Source organism: Stegostoma tigrinum, chromosome 8, assembly GCF_030684315.1.
Source record: "Stegostoma tigrinum isolate sSteTig4 chromosome 8, sSteTig4.hap1, whole genome shotgun sequence".
Taxonomy (NCBI): Eukaryota; Metazoa; Chordata; class Chondrichthyes; order Orectolobiformes; family Stegostomatidae; genus Stegostoma; species Stegostoma tigrinum.
In genome coordinates this window covers 3,027,441-3,054,674 of record NC_081361.1, presented here as the reverse complement: position 1 = coordinate 3,054,674, position 27,234 = coordinate 3,027,441, and the positions used below count along the sequence as shown (strand labels likewise).

Genomic DNA, 27,234 nt, shown 5'->3' with positions numbered 1-27,234 from the left:
AAAAGAGAGGTGTTGGAGCACCCAGTAGGACTGAAAACCTCTAGGGAGAGAGAAATAGTGTTAATGTTTAGAACCGGTTATTCTACTTTTATGTCTGCACTGATAGTGATTGATTTTTGAAGTTTCTTTCACTGAGGCTCATATGAGGACATACATATAAAATATTAAATCAAACAAAGGGAATAATTTGTGTGTCTGATTTCCAACCGAGACTGACACTGGCCTTACTAAACTTCTTTTACATAATATATAAAAAAAACACAGACAGGAAACTTTAAACAAACATCAAATCAAAATTTGGCATGATCAATCGATTAATCAGAAACTGGGCAGTATTGGCCTTTTGAGTGTAAGTATTCAGTTCCCTGTCATTCCCACTCACTGCATGTAATTTTTCTATTATAACCTTCATGTTGATCTAAATCTGACATTTGTATCCCATGATCCATTTCTTTTCAGTTAATGTGAACCGCTTGTTTTGCCCACATTGCCTCAACCAACAGTAAACAGTACAGCTCTGCCAAATCTCCCTTCAGCTTCCATTAATCCCTGACATCCTAAATCTTTCAATGTTTAACCTTCCTGGCAAAGGAATAGGTCTGCTCCCTCTAAGCGACCCTCCGTCCTTCCCAATGTGTGGGTGATCTCTGGTTTGCACAAACCCAGATGCTCTGTGTTCCCGTGTGTGATGTCATCATGCAGCAACAGTAGCACAGTGACGCCACCTTTTCCGTAGGGATTTCCTCAACTGAGAGATTTTTCTCTAACTCCAGTATTTCTGATATCTTTCCAGCTGCAGGTGCAACAGGAGAATCTCAAATTGTCAACAGTGACGTGGTGGAGTATTTTTGACCATTCGTCAACAATGTTGAGTTTTATTGCTGTGCCTGTTACCTGTGAGATGGTCTGTAGCTCTCGGGCTGGTGTGTCTCCTTTAGTATGGATCTGAATCCATTTCAGTACATTGCTCTGTTTCACTTCTGCCTTCCTTCTGTCTCTAATAATGTGTGAGTAACTGTCTGTTTAATGCTTCTGTTACTCTATCAGATTACGTCCAGATGAGCGTTCCACCACATTTCTTTGATCGAACCCTATGGGTTTAGAAGCTTTGTCTTCCCACAGTACGATTCATACTCAGAAATTATTCGTAATGCAGTCCTCTTCTGTACTGTTTCTGAGCTTATATTACCCAAGAAGTTCTGAACCATGTCATTCCTTCACCATACCCTGATACATGAACTTTGGATCACTCTCCACAGATATCAGTAACTATTGCCAATCCTCAGTTACCTCTGGAGAATATGATGTTTGACCTTTCTGAACCATTGCAGGCTGTGTGGTGAAGTCACACTTGCAATGATATTAGGTAAGGAGTTACCAAATGATCATTAAGGATTAGTGATGTTTTCCAAAAGAACAATGTAAATGTTTTCAGATTTTTGACTCAATCCAATGATCTGACATATTACACAGGGTTGTCACAAAACAATATCTGCTACCAGGAACTGATGAACATATTAGGACAAGTGACCCAAAACAGGCCAAAGAAGTAGGTTTCAAGGAATATCCTGAACAAACAAAGGGACTTTGAAACCCAGGGATGTTTAGAGAGTAAATTCAAGAGCTTATGGCCTTGGAAACTGAGGCCATGAAAAAGGTGGGAGAGTTAAAGCCAGAAATCCACAGGAAGTTGGAAGTCAGGGAGAACAAATGTCTTGAAGGAAAAACCAAAAGAACTGGAGATGCTGGAAAGTAGTAACACAAACAGAAATTGATGAAAAACTCAGCATATCTGGCAGTGCTTATGGAGAGAAAGCAGCATTATTGTTTTGTGTCCAGTGACCCTTCTTCAGATATATCTCAGAGGGGTTTGTAGCTGCAGAAGGAGGTTTGATGACAAAATTTCAAAATAAGGATATGAATTACAATACCTTGGTGCTTTGCCACCCAGAAAATGTGTATGTTAATGAGCACAGGATGACAAAACTTGAAGATGTTGAAATGGGTGATAGTAAACACACGGGCAGTAGATTTTTGGGTCATTTCAAGATTTCAGGAAAGTAGAATTAAGAAGCCGGCCAGGAGTGTGTTTGGGGAGTTAAGTCGAGAGGTAACAAAGGAATGGATGAGAGTTTCAGCAGCAGATGAACTGAGATGCTGTTGAGGTTGAAATTGTATGTGGACTTTGTGATAATGAGTGTGGGGGTGAGTAATGTGGTTGGAAGCTCATCTTGGGGTGAAATATTGCACCATGACTGTAAGCAGTGTGTTACCTGCCAGTTACCAGGGGCAGGGATGGAGTCAGTGGTGAGGCGATGGAGTTTGGCTGCCAGCCTGGATTGACATTTAGCATTGTCTATTTAAATGGGATCTATACCCCTTTTCAAAAAGGAATGGACTTGGCAGCAGAACTAATTTGTGAACCAACTATCAGCATTATTGAGACAAATTGTGGAGTTTATCTGTTAAGAAGTAAACTACAGTGAGAAACTCAGACAGCTATTTCCAGTTGAACGTGGGTTATACTGCTGATGCCAATAACTAGCAGTGAAACAACTTATAGGAGTTTTTGCAGCCTTGGTCTTCAAACTGTATCCTCCGTCTTGGGCTTTTATCTTCTGATTCTCGTTGCTTTCCGTTGCACAGACCTTTCTTGCGAATCTCCTTTATGTTTGTTCTTTTTTGATTAACCTCCCTCTCTGCCCAATCACAGTTCATATGAACAACACTCACCTCACTTCACCACGTGATGTTCTTCATGTTCATAATTACTCCCTTTACATCTCACCCGAGGACTGTTATACCTGTATTTATTAGCCTTATTTCACCGCCATTTCTCTATTCGCTGCCAGAGCGGTATCAAGAGTATCTTTAGCTTTGAGCTGCAGGAAGCCTTTTCAATCGCGACTTATTAAAAAAAAGGAACTGGGATGTTGTAAATCAGGAACAAAAACGAAGTTGCTGGAAAAGCTCAGCAGGTCTGGCAGCATCTGTGAAGGTAAAAAGACGGAGTTAACGTTTTCGTTGCAGTGCCCCTTCCTCAGAGCGACTTATTAAAGCCCCAGGATCGCTAATGTAACAATCTTTCTCATCCAGTTCTCAGTCTCATTTGTCTCAAAGTGTCAGAGTCTGATGACAATGACAACAGAAAGCACTGCGCATGCTACAGGTCACAATTGCGTCAGATTGATTGATGTCAGTGTGGGACCAATAGGAATACAGGTTTGACGTGAATGACCGGGCGGACGTCTCTGCCCTTATAACCAATCGGAATGAAGAGAGGGCTGGATCAGTGCAAACCACGTGATCCGTGCAGGTTCGCTGAGCACAGTCGGAACTAGAGACTCCGAGATACTTAGGTGTAGAGCTGGATGAATATAACAGGCCAAGAAGTATCAGAGGAGCAGGAAAGCTCACATTTTGTGCCTGGCCCTTTCGCTGAGACTAAGGATTGTGCAATTGATGTAAGAGCAGGACACGGTGAAGAAGGCAAAACGGCAGAAAGCAGGTGGGAAGTGATATTCGTATGGGCTTGGGAGTGCACGTCGGAAAACCCACATTTGAAACTCCCAGGCTCACGTTTGCAGAAAACAAATCAATGCCTCAGATGGCGATAGGCCCGTGTGACCGCCACCATCTTTATTGGGGGCAATGATCAGCGGGGCGCATGCGCGGTAGCATTGAAACTTTGAGGGCGGAGGTGAAGCTGGGCGCATGCGCAGCCGTCTCTGGCTGAAAGTGAGAGAACAAGGTGTGGGGCTGGAGGAACCCAACAGGACAGGCAGCATCAGAGAGGCAGGAAAGCTGGCGTTTTCGGGCCTACACCCTTCAGAAATGGGGGAGGGGAAGGGGATTCTGAAATAAATAGGGAGAGAGGGGGAGGCAGGTGGAGAGGAGACAGACAAGTTAAAGAGATGGGGTTGGAGCCGGTAAAGGTGAGTGTAGCTGAGGAGGTAGGGAGGGGATAGGTCAGTCTAGGGAGGATGAACAGGTCAAGGGGGTGGGATGAGGTTAGTAGGTAGTAAATGGGGGTGTGGCTTGATATGAGAGAAGCGGGTAGCTGAGAGGAACAATGGGTTAGTGAGGGGGGGAATGAGCTGGGCTGGTGTTGGACTGCAGTTGGGGGAGGGAGAGATTTTGAAGCTTGTGAAATCCACATTGATACCATTGGGCTGCGGGGTTCCAAAGCTGAATATGAGTTGCTGATCCTGCAACCTTTGGGTGGCATCTTTATTGTGTTGTAGGAGGCCCATGATGGACATGTCGGTGGAATGGGACTGGAAGGTGCAGTTGTTTATTGTGAACTGAGTGTAAATATTCTGCAAAGCAGTCCCCAAATTTCCCTGATGGAGAGGAGGCCACAACAGGTACAGCAGAGGCAGTATACCACATTAGCACCTGCATTCCCCATGCACGTGGCCTAAAAGCCCGATGCCTTTTCTTGTCCTGCAGGTCTGACCGGTTCCCCTCCACTGACCCCCTTGTGTGCCTAAGTGAACTCGTCCTCACGCTCAACAACTTCTCTTTCAACTCCTCCCACTTCCTACAGACAAAGGGGGTGGCCATGGGTACCTGCATGGGCCCAAGCTATGCCTGCCTCTTTGTTGGTTATGTGGAACAATCTCTCTTCCATACCGACACTGGCCCCGAATCCCACCTCTTCCTCCAGTTCATGGATGACTGTATCGGCACTGCCTGCGTTTTGAGTCTGGACCCTTCTTCAGAAATGAAATGAAATTACACAGAGCAAATTCAAACCAAGTTAAATGTTTGTTTCTTCTGGATTTCTTTCCCAGAATGTGGGATCATAGCAGCTAGCACTGCTAACTTAGTTCTGTGCTTCCTGATCACAGCTTTGTCGGCGACTGATCTCTCCAGTCTCTAATGATGGATATATTTGATCTCTGTTTAGTATTTTACTGTTATTTTCTTATACCTGTTGTAACTGAATTTTCCATTGCTGTCCACCTCCTAACTGTGCGCTGCTGTCTTACTAGATTAATTTTTGAATGGCGTCTTTCAAAGTCAGGCAATATTTTGGCAGAGAGTGCATTTTTCTTCCATTTCAGACCACCAAGTTTGACAGTTTTTTTTATTCTGGCGTTCATTTTTGCACTTCTGCAATATTTAGTCTGTTTTTCCTTCCACAGATACCAGCGATCGTTGCCAAAGCCCTGTTGCCTGTGGAAAATGTGATGTTCAACTTTCATGTGCTGCTGCAGTTCATATGATGAAGGTACTCCCACAATGCGGTCATTAGAGAAGTTACAGATCATTCATCTAGCGATACTGAAGAGCTGATGGTGTGTGTCCAAATCAACAAACTGTATGTATTTTTATCATATTTATAATTTCACAAAAATATTATCAAGGAACTTTTGATGTAAGGCCATATTAGATTAGTTGACCAAAAACATGACCAAATTCACAGGTTTTCATGACTATCTTAAAGAAGGAAAGCAAATCTGAGAGGTTTATCATAGGAATTCCAGACCATGTTGCCTGGCAACTGTAGAAAAAGCCTCCAGTAGTGAAGCAATGATTAAATACATTGACAATCATTTACTTTCAGACTCCAACAGAGTCTTGAAGGTTGTGTGGTGCAGGGAAACATGGGTCATCACGGCCAGGAATTAAATCACGGGTGAGAATTTTAAATTGTTGCTTATAAATAGGAGTCTTTGTGCGTCAGGGAGTACAGCAGTGATGTGTGAACAGGTTTTGGTACAAATGAACATGAGCGCAGCAGAATTTTATGTATTCTTGAGATTACAGGGACGTTGAATGTGGGAGGTCAACTGGGAGTGTGTTTGGATAGTTAAGCCTAGAGGTAACGCAGGAATAGATGAGAGGTTCAGCAGATGAGCTGAAACTAAGGTGTCATTGTCACTGAAGTGGAACGAAATGGTTTTTGTGCAGGACTCTGCTGTTGCCTTCACCTCACCTCAGGAATTCATCTGTGTGTGAATTTGTGGATCAAGTCTGTAATAAGATGAGGAACTGAGTGCCTGGCGTGACCCAAACTGGGTGTCACTGAGCATGTTACTGCTAAGTGCTGCTTAGCTCCACTGTTGACAACACCTTCCATCACTTTACTGAAGATAGAGAGTAGACTGCTTGAGGGGAAATTGGTCAGGTTGGATTTGCTGTGTTTTTGTGCTGAACAGACCTGGGCAATTTCCCAAATTGTCAGCAGATGCCAGTGCTGTAGCAGGACTGAAACAGTTTGTCTTTGCAGGTAGCAAGCTCTAGAGCACAAGTCATCGGTACTGTTGCCAGTGCCCATAATCTTTGCTGCACTATTCCTCCATTTATTAATATCATTTGAAATGAATCAAATTGGTTGAAAACTCACATCTGTGATATTGAGGACCTCTGGAGAAGGCCTCTGGCACCTTATTTTTAGCTATGCCTGGAGCTGCTCTTGGCATGCCCTCCTATACTATCCATTCAATCAGTGTGGTTCCCCTGGATCAATGGTAATGGTTGAGTGCACAATATGCTGGCCCATGAGGTTACAGATTGTGCTGGAAAGTTCTGCTGCTGTTGATGTCCGACAAAGCTTCAAAGATATCTGGTTTTGAACCCCTATATCTGTTCCAAGTCTGTCCCATTTAGCCGAAGTTAGTGCCACTCAACGCCACTCAGGGTATTCTCAAGTTTAAGATGATGCTTTGTCTCCACAGGACTGTGCGGTGGTTGCTGTTACCAATACTGTCACGGACAGTTGCATCTGCAGCTGGGAAATTTGTGAGAATGAGATCTATGTTTTTCCCTTCTGTTGGTTGTGTCAGCACCTGCTACAGTCCCAGAAAGTCAGCTTTGTCCTTTAGGACCTGACCAGCTTGATTGGTAATCCTGCTGTGAACTACTCCTGATGGAGGGCATTGAGTACACCTATTGCCATTTACACTCTGTGCTTACTCCAAGTGCTGTTTAACATGGAGTTTTTAATCAAAATTCACTCTTGGGATGTGGAAATCGCTGGCTGGACCAGCATTTATTGCCTGTCCCTGATTTCCCTGAAGGCAGTTAAGAGTCAACCACATTGCTGTGGGTTTGGAGTTGCATGTCATGCAGATCAGGTAAGTATGGTAGATTTCCTTCCCGAAAGGACACAAGTGAACCCAAATAATCAGCAATGGTTTCATGGTCGTCATTCGACTATTAATTCCAGATCATTATTTAATTCAAATTCCACCATTTGCCATGGCAGGATTTGAACCCAGGACCCCGCAATGATGTCAGTGTCTCTGGAGTAATAATCTAGGGATAACACTGTTGCCAATTTATCAACTGAGGGAGGATGGTTCATGGAATTCAGCAGGAGCCATGAGTCTTCCAGGTGGCAGAGTCAATGTTGTACTCCCAGTTCAATTACTGCGATCAGAATAGCACTGTGCTGTCACGTCTGGCCTGCTCTTGGGACAGGCCTTCACTAAGGACAGTGATGGTGGCGTGTGTCACTTGTCTATAAGGTAAATTCTATGCATACGACGCTGTTTCTTGACTAGTCTTTGAGCCCTCTCTCCAAATTTTGCCACTTGCCCCCAGATATTAGTAAGGAGGAGTTTATGGAGTCGATAGGGCTGATTCTGCAGTTGTCTTTCCTCGTGCCTTGGCAGATGCCAAGTGTTCCACCCAGCATCATTCCTTTGTTGAGGCTTTGCAGTGATTTGCAACTGAGTGGCTTGCTGAGGTTGGCAAATTTCTTTCCCTGAAGGACATTAGATTTTCTCCTTTTTCTGCCATTAGCAATGGTTCCATGGCAACCAGTTGATTCTTAATTCCGTTTTTTTTATTTAATTCAAATTCCACCATCTGCTGAGATGGGATTCAAGCGCGGACTTCTGTTGTAAATTTTAATATACTAGATAAAAGTTAAATCATTAGGTTTGTTCAGCATAACACTGGCGAGTCATCTATTCTAATATCTCCTTTCCCGAGAGGGAAAAAAACATTGCTTGAACTATTGCTTGGCATCTTCTCTGTGAAGTGTCTCGGAGGTCGTTGTCCATCATCCTGTCTCCTCCATCCTCCCCTCCAACAAGTGAGGGAGACACATAGAAACTCCATATCATTAAGATTGAGGCAATCCAAATCAGATGCCTCTGCTGCTTCCCTCTCTGCCACTAGCCCACCAAACCAAATTGCCTTGCATGTTGCTCGGCGTTTTAGTCCTAAACATGCATCTTTCTCCAGTCTTGTGTCAAGCCTTATCAGAGCTCGTCTTAATCCTTTGCCCTACTCCTGCTAAATCACAAACATTCTGCGTCTCTCTTATTTCTCCTCCTCTTTGCCTCTTCCCCCATGCCAGTTCAGATATTGTCCTAGCACTCGTCTGGATTGTGTTGGAACATTTTGGTGGAGTGGGATTTTCTAATGACAGTGAAGTCAAATATTGGTTTTAATATTTGACTTCACTGTCGTTAGAAAATCCCACTCCATCTCTATTCTCTCTTTCCTGTCACTAAATCTTGGCCATTCTTTGCCATGTGTCAAAGATCTGCAGTTCTGGTCAGTGACATGAAGTCCCAAGGTGGAAATTCCTAGAAACCCAAATAGATTTCTCCCTGAATCGATGACTGGCCTCCACATTGGATAACGTGCGATAGGGACAATGCACAGTTATCTTCGGCCAGGATGAGGGGATGTTGTGAATTTCTACCCGGACTGACAGCGATGGATTTTATGAATTTGTGTTACAGGATATTACAAGTGGACTTTCAGGTGGGGAAACTCAATAATTGTAACACTAAACTCTGACAGAATTACTCAATTCATCAACATCTGGATATTCGTATTGTGTGAGTATTGTGTTCCTGCTGACTTCTCATTTGCCGTGTAATTTTTTTCTCTTAAATCACCCCATTCTCTCAATAGATCATTCCTAAAATTTTCAGTATATGTCCTGTAATCTTTTTTATGATCAGTCATGAGTGTACATTTTATCATCCTGAACTGTTTCTTTTGTCAACACCTCTATCAAAGGTCCCTCAAAATCCTTTGTTTCAAGGAGAACAATCTCAGTTTCCTCAAACATCTGATTCCCCAATGACTGTTTGCTGTCTATAAGGCACTCGTCTGGATTGTGTTGGAACATTTTTCACTTCCCTGCATGAGTACAGCCCCAACACTGTTAGAAAAAGTGAACATCCTCCAGATGAAGCGCACTGTCAGAGTTGTGTCCCAGCCACCACATTCAACATTCCCCTCTACACCACCGAGGCACAGTGGCATCTCTGTGCCAAAAGTAAAGTCACCATTTTCCGACCTGACCATAGGGCTGGTTTAACCTGAAGATTACCACACCCCAGGCGAGGGGAGAGTTTGAGAAGGAGAGTCCACCTATTATAGATGGATATTCGCTCTGTACCAGCAACGCCCAAGTCACATGAAAGAAGAATGTTAAAAAAACAGCCCTAACCATGCAACTCTTCTTTACAAACCATTCTGTTAAGTCTCCTCTGCCCCCTATCAGGGACCCTCCCGTCCTTCACGGTGTGTGGGGGATCTTTGGTTTGCACAGACTCAGCTCATCTCTGTTCCTGTCTGTGATGTCATCATGCTGTGACAATGGCACTGAACCTCACTGTCTGTGAGGGTGGTAGGCACAGAGATCCTCATAGCGTTTAAGGCATATTTAGATACACACTTGTGATGCCAACGCAGACAGGTCTATGGGCCAACTGCTGGAAAATTAGATTAGAATAGTTAGGTGGTGGATTTTAACTGGCAGAGGCTGGATGGGCCACCATCCGAGACACTTCACAGAGAAGATGCCAAGCAATAGTTCAAGCAATGTTTTTTTTCCCCTCTCAGGAAAGGAGATATTAGAATAGATGATAATTGAATAGATGGTTAATGTTTTTGGGAGACAAGTGAGGTATAGAGATGAAGCAGTTTACCAAGAAATTCTGGAGCTTGAAGCCCAGGAAATTGCACGTGCTGCTATCAAGTGGCGGAATAAAAATGGGGCATCATCATTAGGACTGTATTAGAGGAAGGGACATGTTGAGATTTGTGAGGCTGGAGGATATTAGAGACTGGAAGGGTTCTGAGACTGGAGAAGATTACGAAAATAGGGAAAAGTGTGAGATTGGAGGAAGTTGCAGAAATGGTGAGGATTGAGAGGCTGGAGGAGACCTCAAACAGAAGGAGGTTTGTGAGGGTAAAGGCAATTACACATCTACGGAAGTTTATACGGGCTGGAGGAATTTACAGAGATAGGAGGGTGTTGAGGCTGGAGGAGATTCGAGATAAGGAGGCTTGAGAGACTGGAGGAATCTACAGAGACCGTGAGAGTTCTGAGGCTAGAGGGGGATTCCAACAGTAGGCAGGTTGTGAGGCTGGGGAGAGATTCCAGTGATAGGAAAGGTGGTAAGGCTCGAGGGTGGAGCCTGCAATAGTGCAGGCTCCAGGGTCATTTTCATGATAGGGAGGGTAGTGAGGATTGAGGTATGATTCTTGCGATAGGGAGTGAGGTGAGGCTCCAGGGTGGATTATCATCTAAACGACACAGTGGTGCACTTACAGTACACGGAGTGCATTAGTGAGAGAAAGTGGTTCACCGCCACTTTCTCCAAATCAAATAAAAATGGACAGTCAATATTAGTCTGGGCAGCAAAGACCACATCCCATAAGTAAGTTACAATTATGATGGGTGATGATGGGAACTGCAGATGATGAAGAATCTGAGATAACAAAGCGTGGAGCTGAATGAACACAGCATATGCTGCTGGGCCTGCTGTGTTCATTCAGCTCCACACTTTGTTATCTAAAATTATGATGGGTTTCTGGTTTGGAGAGAGCTAACAGAAGCTCGGATGATTCTCCTTGGGGCTGATTAGCAATGATTTAGTTGAGTAGTTGGTTTGTTTCCAGGATATTAGTTTGCAGAGAGAGAAAAAAGATTAACATTGTGGCAATGTTTGGTAACTGCAGAATACAACATTCAGGTAATTGGCAAATAATGCAGTGTGAAAACTTGAAGATTACTTGACTCAGCAAGTTCCCAGGATCTGGAACAGTCTGAATGGCAGCTGGATGCAGATTCAGCAGTTATTCCCAAAGATTTGGGATTTAACTTTTCAAGGAATGATCAAGAGGGCCATGGACAAATGGCAGGGGACTTGGGTCAGATTTGCAACACCTCTAGAATGAGAGTGAAGCTTTTGTCAGGGTTGCACATGGTCGACTAATCTGTAAAGTTAGATCACATGTGATTCAGGAAGAACTTGCTAATTGGAAACAAAATTGGTTTAGTTATAGGAGAGAACGTGGTGCTGGAGGATTTTTCAGAGTGGAGTTCTGTGACCAGCGTGTTCCACAGCAATCGGTACAGCCCACTTTTGTTTCTCATTTACACTAACGATTTGGATGAGAATTTAAGGGACAAGATTACTAAGTTTGCAGATGATACTGAATTGTTGGTATAGTGGTTAGTGAAGGTTATCTCAGATGATGGTGACATGTTAATCAATTGGGTCAATGGGTTGAGGAGTAGAAGATGAAGCTCAATTTGAATAAATGTGAAATATTGTATTTTGGTAAAATGAACAAGGGTAGGAATTACACAATTGATGGTTACACCCAGGGTAGTGTTGTGGAACAGAGAAATGCTGAGATTCACTGCATAATTCTTCGAAGTTTATGGAGACAGGCCGACAGGGTGGTTAGTAAATTGTTATGCACACTTGCCTTCATTGCTCACTCCTTTGAGTATAGGAAATGGGATGTTATGTTGAGGTTGTACAGGACATTGTTGAGGCTTCATTTGAGGTATTGCGTGCAGTTCTGGTCGCCCTGTTACAGGAAGGACATTATTATTAAACTGGAGACAGGTCAGAAAAGACTTGCTGAGATGTTGCCAGGAATGGAGGGCTCAATTATCAAAAGAGACTGCCAAAGCTTAAACTTTTCTCACTGGTTACGGGGTGACCTTACAAATCCTCATAAAAAACATGAGGGGCACAGATTATGTGAATATTAAGGGTTTTTTTCCCCTAGGTTGGGTGATTAAGACAAGGGGACATGTAAGGTGAGAGGAGAAAGACATATTTGAAAAAAATATGAGGGTCAATTTTTCTTTTACAGTGTGGTTCATGTGTGAAACGAATTTTCAGAGGAGGTGGTGGATGCAGGTACAGTCACATTGTTTAAAAGGCATTTGAATTAGGACATATATAAGAAAGGTTTAGAGGAATATGTGCCAGATGCAAACAGCTGTGATCAGTTTAAATATAAAAGTTGTATATTTCATATACATTTCTAAATTGGAGGAAGGCCAACTTTGACAGTATTGGGCAAGAACTTCCAAACTATGATCGGGAGAGGTAATATGCAGTTAACGGTATACTTGGAAAGTGGAAGGCCTTCAAAAATAAAATAGGGAGAGTCCAGAGGCAGTATGTTCCTGTTCATGTGAAGGGCAAGGCTGGTAATTGTCGGGGCTATTGGACGACTGAAAAAATTGAGGCTGTGGTTAAGAAAAAGAAGGCAGCGCATGTCAGGTAATGACAGCAGGAACTGGGTCAATCCCTCAAAGTATAAGGGCAGTAGGAGTATACTCAAGGGAAATGAAGATGGCAAAAAGGAGACATGAGCTATCCTTATCCAAGAGATTCTGACACTTCATTTGGGACAAAAAAGCAACTAGGGACAAAACAGGGCCCCTTTAAAGATCAACAAGGCTGTCTGTGTGGAACTGCAGGGTGAGATGTGAATGAGTATTTCACATTAGTATTTACAGCAGAGAAGGATATGGAAGCTAGAGAACTTGGAGAAATAAATAATGAGTTGACAAGTGTCCATATTACAGAGGTCTAGGTGCTGGACGTCTTAAACTGCATAAAGGTGAATAGGTCCCTGGCACATGATCAGGTGTTATCCACAAACTGTGAGAAGCTGGGGAAGTAATTGCAGGCCCCTTGCTGAGATATCTGCATCACTGAGACACTGGTGAAGTGCCAGAAGGCTGAGTGGCTAATCTGGTGCCATTCTTTAAGGAAAAGCTAGAGGACCATTGACCATTGAGCCTGATGTCAGTGGTGGGTAAATTGCTGGAGGGGAATCTGAGGGACAGGGTTTGCATGTGTTGAGAGAAGCAAAGACTGATTAGGGATAGCCAACATGGCTTTGTGAGTGGGAAATCTTGAGAAACTAACTTGATTGAGTTTTTTGAGGAAGTGACAAAGAAGATTGAAGAAGACAAAGCAGTGGACTTTGTCTAAATGGGCTTCAGCAAGGCATTCACCAAAACTACACATGACGGACAGGTTAGCAAGATTAGATCAAGTGGAATCCAGGGAGAGTTAGCTATTTGAAACAAAATTGGCTTGAAGGTAGGAAACAGGATCGTGGTGGGGGTGCTTTTTTTTTCTCAGTCTAGATGACTATGAACAGCAGTGTGCTGCAAGGATCGGTGCTGGTTCCACTGCTTTTTGCCATTGATACAAGTCATGTGGCATGCATATTGGAGGAATGGTTACTAAGTGTGCAGATGACACAAATTGTTGGTGTAGTAAACAGCAAAGAAGTTTATCTCCAAGGACAATGGGATCTTAGTCAGATGGGTCGATGGGCCGAGGTGTGACAGCAATCAGTTCAGTTTGGATAAATGCGAGCTATTGCATTATGGTAATGAAAATCAGGGCAGGGCTTAAACAGTTAATGGTGAGGCCCTGGGGACTGTTACACGACAGACACTCCTTGAGGTGCAGGTGCACAGTTCCTTGAAGGGGGATTGCAGGTACAGAAGGTAGTGAAGATGATATTTGCTATGCTTGCATTTATTGGTCAGTGCATTGAGTGCAGGAGTTGGGAGGTCATGTTATAGGCTGAACAAGGCATTGATGATGCTGCTTTTGGAATACTGTGTTCAATTCGGGCCTCCCTGCAATAGGAATGATGCTGTTAAACTTAGCAGGATGCAGAAAAGATTTACAAGGATGTTGGAAGTTTTGAGCTGCAGGGAGAGGCCGAATATGCTGGGGCTATTTTCCCTGGAGCGTTGAAGGCTGAGAGGTTACCTTAGAGGTTAATAAAATTATGGTGGGCATGGAGTGAGTAGCCAAGTTTGTTTACCTGGGGTAGGGGAGACTAGAACTAAACACATTGGTTTAAGCTGAGAGGGAAACTTTTTTAAGGGAAAGTGGGTGGTGCCTGTGTAGAATGACCTGCCAGAGGAACTGGTGGAAGCTGGTACAATTATGACATTTAAAAGGCATCTGGATGGGTATGTGAATAGGAAGGGTTTAGAGGAATATGGGTCAATTGCTTGCAAATGGGATTAGATTAATTTGGGACATATGGTCAGCATGGACAACTGGGATGAAAGGGATTGGTTTATGCTGTACAACTCTGACTAAGCATTTTTTGTTTTCATTTCAGATTTCCACAATTTTACTTCTGCACTGTTCTTAACCTTTTGATCCCTCTGAAAGACTGAGTTGCAATGCCTGCCCTTGCTCCCTGGCTCTCCCACCTCTCTTTCAGCAGTTTTGTGCAAATACTGACTGGATCCCTTACCTGGAGGATATTTATTTGAATTTGTTCTAATGATGATCCAGCATATTTCCCAAGTGTCGCTCCATAAATGTCCAGAGGATTTCTCGATTTCACAATCTGTGGTTGTTCTTCTGGTTCCTCACTCACTGCACTTGCTTTCTGTTTGAAAGCTTGGTCTGCAATTGGAGAATTCAAACAGGTCCACATCGAGCTCTGACAGTCACTTTGTTTATCACAAACCAGTTACCTCAGGATTTTGAACATTGGAGGAAAAAGCAGCATTCACACTGGGGAGAAATGCACATGATCTGTAAAGAGTCTGTGAAGATTCATCTGAAATGTCCGAACACCAGCGCAGTGACACTGGGGAGAGACTGTGGAAATGTGCAGATTGCAGGAACGAATTTTTTAATCCATCCCAGCTAGAAACTGACCACCAGAGTCACACTGGAGAGAAACCATTCACCTGCTCTGATTGTGGAATGGGATTCACTCAGTCCTCCAGCCTGCTTAAACACCAGTGAGTTCGCACTGTAGAGAAACCATTTACATGCTTGAAATGTGGGAAAGCATTCACTCAGACATCTCAACCGCTGATGCACGAGCAAATTCACACTGGAGAGAGACCGTTGGCCTGTTCTGCGTGAGGGAAAGGCTTTGCTGACTCGAATTGCCCGCTGATCCACCAGCGACTTCACTCTGGGGAGTGACCATTCATCTGCTCCCAGTGTGGGAAGGGATTCACTTGCTCACCTCACCGACAGAGCGTTCACTCTGGGGAGAAACCATTCACCTGCTCTAAATGTGAGAAAGCATTCACTTGGTCATCCTACCTGCCTGTGTTCCAGCAGGTTCACACTGGGGAGAACCCATTCATGAGCTCTGATTGGGGAAAGCATTCACTCAGTTATCCAAACTGTTAACACACCAGTGACTTCACAAAGAAGCACAGTTGAATTATTTTGCTGTCACTCTCACTATCAAGTGAACCATGGTTTTGGGCTGTTTGTACTGATGTTACTGATCCCTGCTCAATTAAAGGTACAGGTATTGTGGATAAAATGTTAATATCAGTTGTGTATCTGTCAGGTAGAGTTTGGAAATAGTCACGTTATCACGACACATTGACACATTCTCACTGACTAAAGACTAGCTGCCTGCACAGTATGTGAAAAGGGATTTCCTGGTTCATCGGGACTGGTTAACGAGCAGCAAATTTCTGAGTAACTGTGAAGTTGGTTTTTGATTCTGCTGTTAGCTATATCCAAACCATGCTTTTTGGGCTTGCTTCTGGAGATCATAGGATCCCTCCAGTCTGGAGGCAGACCATTTAGCCCATTGAGTTCACACTGAACTTACAAAGAGTGTCCTACCCAGACCCTCCCTGCGTGGGTTTCCTCCAGGTGCTCTAGTTTCTTCCCACAGTCCAAAAATGTGTCATTCTACCGAATTTGCAATGCTAAATTGCCCATAGTGTCTTGTGTGCCAAATGCAGGGTAGGGTGTGAGACTTGGGTGAGATGCTGTTTGGAGGGTTGGTAATGGACTGAATGGCCATCTTCCACAGTGTAGGGATTCTATGTTGATCTTAATGGCCCTTTATTTGTTGTGCCTGGGCAATATGTTTGCACACCTTCTACAATTATGGATTCTATTGCTCTCCACAGACATGTTTCAACTACTAATAGATATTCCTTTATTGGAAACAATCAAAGGAAAGTTTTGTTTTTAAATCCAACCAAAAGATTGGGATGAGTCATATTCTATATCCCTGATAGCCGATTGCAAAAATGCAATGAGACCTGGTGACCTATCCATGGGGAATGCAGTCTCTTCAGATCTTTACCAGGTGTCCATAGCAGTGACGGATCTCGTGATGAAGACAAAAACCAAGACATTGTGTGATATCTAGTGTATATTTTCTATTTAGTCTGCTGTCCATTACTCCACATGTCAAGTTTGTTTTCGGAGACCCTCCGGACTTGCTGCAATCACAAGACACTGACCTGTTTAGAAAAACACACATCCTTTTATTACCAAGCAAGTACAAGCTGTGGAGAATTACTGTACTCAACCCGGCACAGAGTGCAGAGTCTCGCAAGTAATTCTCCCCGAGCAGCAGACAGTGCCCGCTTATTATACTTGACAAAAGACATGATACTGAAAATGATTTCACAATTTATAATGGCATGATGCATAAAACAATTACTACAACAGACAAAAATAGGATACCAAGCAATTATTACATCAAGAACATAAAAGACCAGCTTATATATCGATTGCGAGTGAAGTAGCTGCGAATGGCAGGAGGCGATTTTTGAGTTGTTGTCCAGGACAGATTGTGATTTCAAGTTGCTAGTGTGTCTGGCTAGAACAAAGTCAGTGCCCTGGCCCCTTTGCCAGCGACAGAAGTTACATGCTTTAGAGGTTTCACACCCTTACAAATTTTCCCCACCTAACCCTATTTGAAACAACAGTTTGATTCTAATTTTAATTCAGTCAGGAAGCTTAAGACAGTGTCTGCATACCAATGTGTGAGAAGAAAAGGAATTACAAAAGCTTTACACTGAATTCCTGGCTGGGCAGGAAGCTTCAGGGTAGTGTCTGCATACCTATGTGTAGGTAGATAAGAGCTTACTTCTGTAAATTGAAGTCTTTTATCTGCATTTGATTCCTATACAGAGACTTTAATTTATAGAAGTAGATAAATCAATGGGATGTCATCACATTAACATCTCACACAGAGACTGAGATACGGTCTGGTGACCGAGATTTGAATCACACCATTCCAGATGGTGGAATTTGAGTTTTTTTTAAATCTGGAATTAAGAATCTAATGATGACTGTGAATCTATTGTCAGTTAGAAAAACCCATCTGTTCACCTGTCCTTTTAGGGAAGAAAACTTCCATTCTTATCCAGTGATATCAAGATTCCATGAATGATTTTTTATTTAACAAAAAAAAACTCCTGCAAATACATTTACCTCTGTCTTAATTTATTTAGCAACCGACAGTTCAAACTGTTTGATGGTCATTTTCACTTCTAATCAAGTTGTGGCCGTTTCATGGTTGAAATAAAAAAAAATGCATGAATGGAACCACAGTTGTTCTCATAGGAACAATACATGCTCTGACATGTTTGAAAAAAAAACCTCATCTCACTTATGAGCCAGATATCAAAGCTGACCAGATCCTGATGCAGTGTACCATGAAAGTGAAATTCTTCACCATCTTATCTACTTGTGTTGCTATTTCAGGGAGCGATGGACTTGAACCTCCCAATCTCCTGAACACCTTTGAGAATTGCATCAAACTGACCCCTAGTGGCAGGAATGGACAGCATCAGCTTGGATTGATGCTCATAATTCAGGCTCAACAAATCTACTGGAGCATTTTGGGAATGTAACTCGTGGTGAGTGTGGCCACCTCTCTGTACTGTAGTGATACAGATTCCCAGATCCCGATTGTCCCAAATGGCTGACTGACAGTGTCGAAGTCCCTGGGCTGATATCGAATGATTCCTTGGCCATGCTGTGTCAGGATCTCCTGACTGAATACTATCTCCCTTGCCCTGACTGAGAACAGTTTCCCTGAGAATTTGAGACGTGCCCATTTGGTCGAAACACATGTGTTTGTTGCCACAGCTGCTGACCAGCCCTTGACTGACTGCTGGTGATAACAATGCTAAGCTGCCTGTCTTATGCCTGTGATAAACACCAGGCAAGACAGGAGCACTGTGAGACATTAAGTTCTAGTTGAAACATCAAAGTGCAAAAATGTCAGGGAAGGGCAGAGATATTGCAGCATAACTCGTGTCAGGTGCTGAAAAGCTTGTAGAGTTCTTAGAGCAAGAATGTACTTTGTGGACAGGCAATTCTGCATCTTGATTTAGCATTTTTATTTAACTCTGGCTCATTTTGCGAGATTTGCAAATATATCTCGGTCTGGCTAGTGTGAGAATTGGCTTTCGGAATAATGTGCCACTGACTGTCATTCACAGTTGTATCCCACATCAGTGAATTGGTAATCTGATTAAGCGCTCAGGCCTTGGCATGAGAAAAATAAAGCAGTCACATGCACACTTGTTTGATTAGTTGCTCTGCACTCAAATGAAAAACGTGTGTTGTATATGCCATATCCTTTCCTAGCTCACAGTGTTTCCAAAATCTCTACTTCAATATATCCCAAGTCATCATCAAAGTCAACACTAGTGAATATTTCGATAGCTTCATCTTTTTTTTCTGAAATGCTATTTGTAATGAGGTAGTGTTGGCAGGCGATTTGCTTTTACTTCTGATGCCATGTGTGGATATTTGGGGATGGTGTTGGTGGGAAGGTGTGGCATTACCAGGGATGAGGCACTAACATCAGAGCAAGTGTTGAACATGCAAAAATGGACAGATTAACAGTTACAAGCATATTTGGAGAAAGTTGGGTGAGAGTACTGAGAGAAAGCACTTTGGCGGCATGGTGGCTCAGTGGTTAGCACTGCTGCCTCACAACGCCAGGACCTGTGTTCGATTCTCGCAGACTGCCTGTGTGGAGTTTGCACATTCTCCCTGTGTCTGTGTGGGTTTCGTCAGGGTGCTGCCACAATCCAAAGAGGTGCAGGTTAGCTGATTGGCCATGTTAAATTGCCTGTAATGTTTAGGGAGGGGTAGATTAGGTGGGTTGTAGGTCTGGCTAGGATGCTCTGAGGTTTAGTGTGGACTTGTGGGGCTGAAGGGCCTGTTGAGCAGATGCTGGAGAATTCGAGATAACAAGGTGTAGAGCTGGATGAACACGGCAGGAAGGCTGACATCTCATGCCTAGACACTTCCTCAAGTTTTGATGAGACTGTTTTTAGAATTGGGTCAAAGAGACTATAACCAGTCCTGGAAACACAGCAAATGGAGCAAGATCCTACTCCTTACTCCAACAATCAGTTTAACATAGGGCCTTTAAATAAAGGACATATCAGATATTAAAACTGACGAGAATAAGTATTACACACTGATGTCAACCAAGTAGGCCAAGAAGCAATGCCATTATAGTGCTGGACTACCTTAAGTCCCAGTTACCTTCCATATTTTCCATCAGCCTGACTGTGTGCAAAGACTTGTAAATCACTGCTGTCAGTTTTTACTGTTCCCAAACTCCTGGGCTTCCTGACCAGGCCAAACAGTCAGTTTACACCAACACTTTTTCAGCACCTTTTCTATAAATCTCTCTTCGCAGTGAATGTAGATCATCGGAAATGTACCAATCGAATGAGGTAGGGCAGAGCTGACGTCACCAACACGGCTCATGAACCAGCTCCACGACAAGCAGCGGGTCAGTGAGATTGCAGCAACAATTGGTACAGAACCGCACACTCAGAGAATGTTCCAGCACAGGGGAAGGTGCTTCAGCCTGTCACTGTCTGCATCAGCGATAATGTGAACTGCAGATGCTGGAGAATCCAAGATAACAAAGTGTGAAGCTGGATGAACACAGCAGGCCAAGCAGCATCTCAGGGGCACAGAAGCTGGTGTTTCGGGCCGAGACCCTTCATCAGAAAAGGGGGATGGGGAGAGGGTTCTGGAATAAATAGGGAGAGAGGGGGAGGCGGACTGAAGATGGAGAGAGGAGAAGATAGTTGGCTGTTGGTTTGTTCGCTGAGTTTGGCAAATGAATTGCAAACGTTTCGTCTCCAGTCGAGAAGACATCATCAGTGCGTAGCTGCTGCTGTGTAGGAGAAGATAGGTGGAGAGGAGGCAGTCAGGTCAAAGAGATGGGGATGGAGCCAGTAAAGGTGAGTGTAGGTGGGGAGGTAGGTAGGGGGTAGGTCAGTCGGGAAGGACGGACTGGTCAAGGAGTCGGGATGAGGTTTGTAGGTATGAGATGGGGGTGCGGCTTGAGGTGGGAGGAGGGGATGGGTGAGTGGAAGAACAGGTTAGGGAGGTGGGGACAAGCTGGGCTGGTTTGGGGATGCAGTGGCGGAAGGGGAGATTTTGAAGCTTGTGAAATCCACATTGATAACATTGGGCTACAGGGTTCCCAAGCAGAATATGAGTTGCTATTCCTGTAACCTTCAGGTGGCATTGTTGTGGCGCTGCAGGATGCCCAGGATGGACATGTCATTTGCAGAATGGGAGGGGGAGTTGTTTAGTGTGAACCGAGCATGGGTGATGTGCAGAGTTGTCCCCAAGCCTCCGCTTGGTTTCTCCGATGCAGCAGAGCCACAATGGGAACAGCGGATGCAGTATACCGTATTAGCAGATGTGCAGCCTGGGATTGAGATGAGGGGGGAGGGGTAGGGGAAGATGGAGCACTTTCTGCGGTTGCAGGGAAAAGTGCCAGGTGTGGTGAGGCTGGAGGAGAGTGTGGAGCAGACCAGAGAGTCATGGAGAGAGTAGTCCATCCGGAAGGCAGATAAGGGTGGGGACGGGGTGTGAGGGATGAGTTGCGCAAAATGTGGGAGACACGGTCGAGGGAGTTCTCGACCGCTGAGTGGGGGGAGGTTGCAGTCCTTGAAAAATGAGGACATCTGAGATGTACAGGGTGTGGAATTCCTCATCCTGGGAGCAGATCTGGTGCAATTGGGAAGAGGGGATGGCATTTTTGCAGGAAGGTGGGTGGGAGGAGGTGTATTCCAGGTAGTTTTGGGAGTCAGTGGGCTTAAAATGGATATTGGCTTCTAGGTTGTTGCCGGAGATGGAGACAGAGAGGTCCAGGAAGGAGGGAGAGGCGTTAGAGATGGTCCAGGTGAACTGAAGGGGGGGGGGGGTGGAAGGTGTCAGTGAAGTGAATGAACTGTTTGAGCTCCTCGTGGATGCATGAGGCGGCTTTGATGTAGCCATCACTGTAATGGAGGAAGAGGTGGAGTTGAGGGCCTGTGAAAGTATGGAAGAGGGATTGTTCCACATAACTTACAAAGAGGGAGGCACAGCTTGGGTCCATGCAGGTACCCATGGCCACCCCCTTTTGTCTGTAGGTAGTGGGAGGAGTTGAAAGAGAAGTTGTTGAGGGTGAGGAAGAGTTCGGCAAGGCGGATGAGGGTGTCAGCGGAGGGGGACTGGTCGGGCCTGTGGGAGAGGAAGAAGCGGATGACCTTTAGGCCATCTGTATTGGGAATGCGGGTTCATAGGGACTGGATGTCCATGGTAAAGATGAGGGTGTTGGGGACTGGGAAATTGTAAGTTTTGTAGGAGATGGAGAGCATGGGTGGTGTCACAGACGTAGGTAGGGAGTTCCTGGGCGAAATGTGAAAAGATGAATTCCAATGAGGTGGAGATCCGTTCGGTGGGGCAGGAGCAGGCAGAGATAATGGGTCAACCAGGGCAGGCAGGTTTGTGGATTTTGGGAAGGAGATAGAAACAGCCGTTGCAGGGTTGGGGAATGATGAGGTTGGAGGCTGTGGGTGGGAGGTCACCTGAGGTGATGAGGTTGTGGGTTGTTTGGGAGATGATGGTTTGGTGGTCGGGCGTGGGGTCATGATTAAGGGGGCAGTAGGAGGTGGTGTTGGAGAGTTGGCGTGTAACCTCAGCGATGTAGAGGTCAGTGTGCCATACTACAACTGTGCCTCCCTTGTCCATGGGTTTTATGGTGAGTTTGGGATTGGAGCAGAGGGCTGTACGTTCTGCAGGGAAGAGGTTGGAGTGAGTGCGAGGGGTGTAGAGGTCTGAGAGAGGGAGGGTCTGAGCTTGGGTAGGCTGGATTGTATTGCCTGGAGTTGCCGTCGCATTGCTGCGAGTGTGTGTTTCAGGAGTTGCAGGGAAAGATGCTTCTGAAGTGTCTTAATGTTCTGTATGTAGACATTGTCACATCTGGGGACAAATTGGGAAGGCTTGAATGTGGACTGTATTCCAATGGGGATGATCTGGTTCCTTAGGCAGGTACTAAGAAAGGTAACGTGGCTGTAGTACCTGGTTTGCTGCAGGATATGGTCGAGCAGTCTCAAGGCCGAATAGAGCAGTTTTTGGCCACTTTTCCAGGGTAATGGTGAGACTGCATTAGGCTGTGGGCACGATGAAATCAGAAGCCATCCAGAGATGATTGACTGAAGTGATTCTTTTGAGAAGTATTTGTCTTCAGAGGAAATCATGACCAGACTGGCCCTGGATTTATTGCACTTTAGGCGAATGACACATGATCTTGTTTTGAACGCAAAATATTCCGAGCAGTCTTTTCAAGTTGAATGCTGAAACAATATTTCCATTTGTGCACGAGATTACCACCAGTGGATGGACTGTAAAACTGGAGAATATCTCAGTTCGACAATGGTGACTTGTTTATTTTACCCTTTCAAAGGATTGTGTGTTTATGGAAGTCTTTCCAGAGAGAGATGGAAGATAAGTTATTGAATATTCGTCAGGGAGTGGCAGACAGATTCATGACTAAGAATAACACACCAATTTTAGCAGGGGTGGAGAGGAACGTTTATTTGAGGCCACATCATTCAAGAGCTCACCACATGGCGAACTTGGTTTGATTTTTCTAATCACTTACTCCTGATCCAAGTTTTCACATGGCCATGAAGGCTCTCCCTTTCAGAATGATGGGTACAACTTCCAAATACGATTTTTAAACGACACTATGAAAATGCTCAGGAAAGCTTCATGGTTTTTCAGAAAGATCAGAGACATAGAACAAAGCTAAAATCTCAATAAAACTGCTTTAGTAAACAGATTGGGCTGAATATATGTCTTTAATAGTACAGATTACTTTTATTTGTACTGTTGAGATGACTTTTGTTGGCAAGACCTGCATTTCTTGCCTCTGTCTAATTTCCATTCAGAATATGATGGTGAAACCCAGGGACACTAACATATGTTACATGGAAATTGTGATCAGAGATAATGGGAACTGCAGATGCTGGTGAATCCAAGATAACAAAGTGTGAAGCTTGATGAACACAGCAGGTCAAACAGCATCTCAGGAGCACAAAAGCTGACATATTATGGAAATTGTGAGACTGCTTTTTCTGTTTTCAAAAATTAAGGTCAGAGAGCCATTCAGCAGAAAAACAGAACCTTCAGCTCACCATGTCTATTCCAATCAAAAAAACAGAACTACATTAATCACACTTATCTTGAAGTCGACACCCACTAGGCATGGCATTTTGAGTGCTCCTCCAGCTGCTTCAAAAAATGCTGCGTTATCTTTAATGATCTGTGACCTGAGCTGTGATTTGTCTTTTTCTTTCACATTATGCATGAACTGCATTTTGCAAATATATCCCATGACATCAAAGACAGCAATTAGCTCTATAGATCAATAATTTTTCTGGAAAATCAGACTTTTTAAAAAATTCATTTGGGATTCTAGTGTAGCTAGACCGGCATTAATTGACCTTGAAAACTTCCAGCTAGAAGTTCACCAAATTGGAAATGTAGTGGACACTGAAAAAGGTTACTTCAGAGTACAATGGGATCTTGATCAGATGGGACAATGGACCAAGGAATGGTAGGTAGATTTAATTTGAATAAATCTGAGGTGTTGCATTTTTGAAATCAAATTAGGGCAGAACTTGTACTCTAAATGGTAAGGCCCTGGGGAGTATTGCTGAGCAATGAGTCCTGGTGTGCAGGCGCTTGGTCCCTTGAAAGTGGATTCAGAGATAGATAGAATAGTAAAGAAAGCATTTAACATAGAGCATGGGATATTACAGTACAGTACAGGCCCTTCGGCTCTCGATGTTGTGCTGAAATGTGAAACAATCTGAAGTCCATCTAAACTACAGTATTCCATTATCATCCATATGTTTATCCAGTGACCATTTAAATACCCTTAAAGTTGGGAATCTACTCCTGTTGCATTTGGTACAACTTGCCTTTATTGGCCAGTGCATTGCATGTAGATGATGGGAGGTCCTGTTGCGGCTGTACACTGGTTAGGCCACTTTTGGAATATTGCATACAATTCTCGCCTCCCTGCTATCGGAAGGATTTTGTGAAACTTGAAAAAGTTCAGAAAAGATTTATAAGAATGTTGCCATGGTTGGAAAGTTTGAGCTGCAGGGAGAAACTGAATAGGCTTTTGCCTGGAGATTCGGAGGCTGAGGGGTGACCTTACTGAGATTTATAAAGTCAGGAGGAGAATAGATAGGGTATCTAGACAAGGTGTTTTCAGCGGGGTCAGGGAGTCCAAAATTAGAGGGTGCCAGTTTAAGGTGAGCTGGAAAAGATTTAGAAGGAACCTCAGGGGTAACTTTTTCACAGAGAGGGAGGTGAGTGTGTGGAATGAGCTGCAAGGAGAAGTAATGGAGTTTGGTACAATTACAACATTTGAAAAGGTGGGTATGTGATTAGGAAAGGTTTAGAAGGATATGTGTCAAAAGCTAGCAGATGGGACAAGATTTATTAGGTATATGTAATTGGTATGGATGAAGTGAACTGAAGCCTCTGTTTCCATTCTTCACAACTTTCTGACTCTATGATTTGGTGAATTTCTGATGAATAGTTAGACACAGGATATTTGTCACTGGAAGTTGATTATCTCATTGAATATCAAGGTGGGCCTTTTGGATTGCCTCCTGTTGGAGATAATTCCTGCCCGGCAACACTGAAGAACTGTTCTTGTAAGCCATTCATCAGCTAAACCTGAATAGTGCCACATATTTTGGAATAACAACATAGACTACTGCAGGAACTGAGGACTGTGAAGCGGTGCTGAGGAATATGATCTGTTAGTTTGTGAGCATTCACAATCTTGGCTTGAACAGAAACATTCTCTTTGAAAATGCATATTCGTGTGGCACGAACATGGAACCAGATCATGGAAACAGCTCTGGAGGGAAGTGGGGATCCAGAACCGGCAGGAAAACAAATACATTCTCAAAGTGTGTGCATGGGAAGAAGGAGTCTATTCTTCTTTTGTGGAATGACACCATAACAGATAAAATATTTTATTCTAATGAAGGGAAAGCTGTATCCATTTTATTGGTTTCGTTAAAATAATGGCGATAAACAGCTGGAATAAACTTGCACTGACCATTTGAAAAATCCTGTATGTCTTCAGAGATAGCTGGGCTGTCCTCGGCTGAGTAAGTGCTGATACTGTCTGAGTGATGCTGTTTTGAAACACATTCTGAGCACAGTTGATGGAACAGACAAACAAGTACCATTGGCCAGTACTTCAGAATACATCAGACCTTTCATGGCTGCTCCCACACAGAACCATACAATTGAGAAAAGGCCCATTGAGACTACACGACCAGGTGATGATCCAAATGCTTTTATTGTTTGGGATGTTACCTGCCTCAACCACCCTCCGAAGCAGTGCAATCCAGACACCAACTAGCCTCATCACAAATAGGACAAACACCTGCTGACAGAATCGGAAGTCCATACCGAAAAAAAGCTTTGGAATATTGTGAGAACAATGAGCACAGTGTTCTGCACTTTCACTCTTTAGTGTTTTAGCTCATGTTCCAACATCATTTGAAGTGAGATCAGAGTAACTTGCCATGCCACCCATGTTACTTCACTCATTGTGGCATTATGGACCCTGAACAAAAATGTGATCAATGCAAATTGGAGACAATCCTGCACTGGTAATGTCCTCGACTCGACAATGGGGAAATCAGTCTCTGAAAGTAGTCATTCAAGTCACTTGTCATCCTGGATAGGCACTAAATTGCTGTTCCTTGACTATAATGTATTGAAAAAAAAATCCTGGAATCCCTAACAAACAGCTCTGTGTGCACGTCTGCAGCATTTGGATTGGAAGTGTTTCAGGAAGGTAGCTCGCTGTTACTTTCTCCAGAGCTATTGGTGATGACAAATAAACTCAGCCTTTGCGAGTGCCTGCTAAAACCCATGGTTGAGTGTGTCCTATTAAACATATCGAGATATTTTATGTTTTCAAAGTTGAGCCCAAAGACTCAGAAAGGTAAGACTTTGCTGGATGAGTGTAACCCCAGCGAAATCAGGAGCATGGTATGACATTGAGTTAAGGATCCACATTGTTTTCAATAAGAGGACTGATCGTGCGATATCAGTGCCACTGAGTTCAAACTTTTCATGGCAATTAATCTCAATGTAACATGCCATCGATACTTGGGATCTTTATTAAAGAAACTTTGCAATGTCTCCTTTAATGACCATTCACAAATACTTGAAGGTCAACTCAAATGGCAGCTTCACTGTTCTGATTCAGATCAGACAAATTGTGACAGTGAAAAGTAAAAAAAGAAATGCTGGAATAAAAATTATCCTGTCTAGCAGCATCTGCAATATGACTTTTTCAGAACAGATTCATCACAGACCAGATCTGTTAACTCAAAATCTGTCTCCAGATGTTGCCTCATATATTGTGTTTCTCCACTAACTTCTATTTCAGGTTTACTTAATCTCCAGAATTTTGCTTTTCTGGATAGGTCTCGATGTTGAACTTGGTTATATATGGACAATATCGTCCATTCCTGATTCTGTGAGAGCCATTGGGCTGGTTACACGTGTATTACACCAGTGTCTGTTTCTTTATTAAAAAACATTTTATGAAAATCGTCCTCAAAGCATGAATTTTAGGAAATTGATTTTGATTGAAAATAAATTTCCGAGGCAGCTGCACTTGATGAGACAACAGAAATAGCTTACTCCTGATGGCACAATCCGTGCCCGTCACTGAAAGTGTTTCCCCTCAGGCTCTGAAGCCTTTTCATACAAATCTCAGAATAATTACACCAAAGATGGAGGTCCCTTGGCCCATCATCTCTGCACCAGCTAGGGGTGAACTATATCCCTGCTATTATGATCCTGTAAA

General features: G+C 43.7%; 1 long non-coding RNA gene and 1 pseudogene across 2 annotated transcripts; one reads left to right on the top strand and one right to left on the bottom strand.

The window, feature by feature from the left end:
• Nucleotides 1-3,281: 3,281 nt before the first annotated feature.
• LOC132209889 (uncharacterized) lies at nt 3,282-18,509 on the top strand. Of its 2 annotated transcripts, XR_009446031.1 has the most exons (5): nt 3,282-3,508; nt 5,151-5,326; nt 8,709-8,807; nt 12,097-12,143; nt 14,392-18,509. It is a non-coding gene; the product is annotated as an uncharacterized LOC132209889 (long non-coding RNA). The 2 variants fall into 2 exon arrangements; XR_009446030.1 differs by lacking the exon at nt 12,097-12,143.
• Nucleotides 18,510-19,350: 841 nt separating this feature from the next.
• On the bottom strand, nt 19,351-19,531 carry LOC132209935 (U2 spliceosomal RNA; annotated as a pseudogene).
• Nucleotides 19,532-27,234: the final 7,703 nt, after the last annotated feature.